At 48.3% G+C, this 2,223-nt stretch overlaps 1 pseudogene; it reads right to left on the minus strand.

Annotated features, from left to right (window-relative positions):
• Positions 1–526: 526 nt before the first annotated feature.
• Positions 527–632, minus strand: LOC130297885 (U2 spliceosomal RNA; annotated as a pseudogene).
• Between the last annotated feature and the right edge of the window lie 1,591 nt (positions 633–2,223).

The raw sequence follows: 2,223 nt of genomic DNA on the forward strand, positions 1-2,223 counted from the left end.
TTGGCGTTAGTCAAGGTATCTGCCTGCAGAGAGTAAACGGTCGGTACCCTGCCCATGCAAGAGTACCCAGGGTTTTTGCAGGGAGGTGAGGAAACTGATGGCCACACACACCTCCCCTAGACCGCTAGGAGGGACACCCAGAAGGGCTACCGCATCCTAACAATCCTGTGAACACACAACATGCAAAAAGTGACACAGTGACAAAAGTAAATAAATAAGTGAATGTGTGCAGGTACACTGCCCGGACATTTGGCCGGATGTATAAAAAATTTCTCTGATCCTAGCCAGAAGGCCGGGAATCACAGAGGTGAGTGCCACAGGGTGAAGAGATCATGGTGCCCATGCTTCCACTCAGTGAGCCAATACTCCCAGTGAGTTTCGGCACCTCGGAGTCACCACTTCCCGAGGCACTAAAGTACCTCGGCTCTAGACCCTCTCAGCCTCATGGCGAGACCCTGAGGGAAACAGGTCACATCAGGGCAGCCATCGGAGCTGATTCCTCAGAACCAGCCTTGGAACGCCCTGGTACACCTGTCCCCACCAGCTCCACACCGATGCTGTGGAGACCAACGGCATGAAACTGATAAGAACAGATACTACACTTGATCTTAGCCAAAAGGACGAGAAGCGAACTTTAAACAGAAATTTCAGGTGATTTAATTAAAATCCCCACACCATCATTCCTATTCAAGACACTCCCAGACCAAACAGACTGCCCATTCATCCTAACTTATGGCAAACTCAATGCCACACTCCTGTAAACAAAAAATTGCAGCATTTTCTTGCGCTAAGAAACTAAAAATAGCAGCTCTACTGGCCTTATTTTTAACCAATTAAGGACCACGGGTTTTTCCGTTTTTGCACTTTAGATGGCTTATTTTTTGCGCTACCAATTGTTCATTGCAGTGACATCAGTAATTTTACCCAAAAATCTACAATGAAACGGGAAAAAAAATCATTGTGCGACGAAATTGAAAAAAATGCTATTTTGTAACTTTTGGGGGCTTCTGTTTCTATGCAGTAAATTTTTTGATAAAATTACACCTTATCTTTATTCTGCAGGTCCATACGATTAAAATGATACCCTACTTATAAAGGTTTGGTTTTGTCGTACTTCTGGAAAAAATCATAACTACATGCAGGAAAATGTATACGTTTAAAATTGTCATTTTCTGACCCCTATAACTTTTTTATTTTTCGACGTATGGGGCAGTATGAGGGCTCATTTTTTGCACCGTGATCTGATTTTTATTGGTACCATTTTTGTATTGATCGGACTTTTTGATCACCAAATATACACTATTTTGGACTTCGGAATTTTTTTTGCGTGTACGCCCTTGGCCCTGCGGTTTAATTAATGATATTTTTTTATAGTTCGGACATTTACGCACGCTGCGATTCCACATGTTTATATTTATTTTTAATTATATTTTTTATATTTAACTTTTTTTTACACTTTTTTTTTGCAATGTTATAGCAGCTATAACATTGCATACTGTCACGATGCCGGCTGGCAGGTAGTGGATCCTCTGTGCCAGAGAGGGATTGGCGTGGACCGTGCTAGTGGATCGGTTCTAAGTCACTACTGGTTTTCACCAGAGCCCGCCGCAAAGCGGGATGGTCTTGCTGCGGCGGTAGTGACCAGGTCGTATCCACTAGCAACGGCTCAACCTCTCTGACTGCTGAAGATAGGCGCGGTACAAGGGAGTAGACAGAAGCAAGGTCGGACGTAGCAGAAGGTCGGGGCAGGCAGCAAGGATCGTAGTCGGGGGCAACGGCAGGAGGTCTGGAACACAGGCTAGGAACACACAAGGAAACGCTTTCACTGGCACAATGGCAACAAGATCCGGCGAGGGAGTGAAGGGGAAGTGAAGTATAAATAGGGAGTGCACAGGTGAACACACTAATTGGAACCACTGCGCCAATCAGCGGCGCAGTGGCCCTTTAAATCGCAGAGACCCGGCGCGCGCGCGCCCTAGGGAGCGGGGCCGCGCGCGCCGGGACAGGACAGACGGAGAGCGAGTCAGGTACGGGAGCCGGGGTGCGCATCGCGAGCGGGCGCTACCCGCATCGCGAATCGCATCCCGGCTGGAGACGGTATCGCAGCGCACCGGGTCAGTGGAGCTGCCCGGAGCGCTGCGGTAGCGAGAGAGAAGCGAGCGCTCCGGGGAGGAGCGGGGACCCGGAGCGCTCGGCGTAACACATACACTGATTGCCAGCACT

This window comes from Hyla sarda, chromosome 13 (genome assembly GCF_029499605.1).
Source record: "Hyla sarda isolate aHylSar1 chromosome 13, aHylSar1.hap1, whole genome shotgun sequence".
Lineage (NCBI taxonomy): Eukaryota > Metazoa > Chordata > Amphibia > Anura > Hylidae > Hyla > Hyla sarda.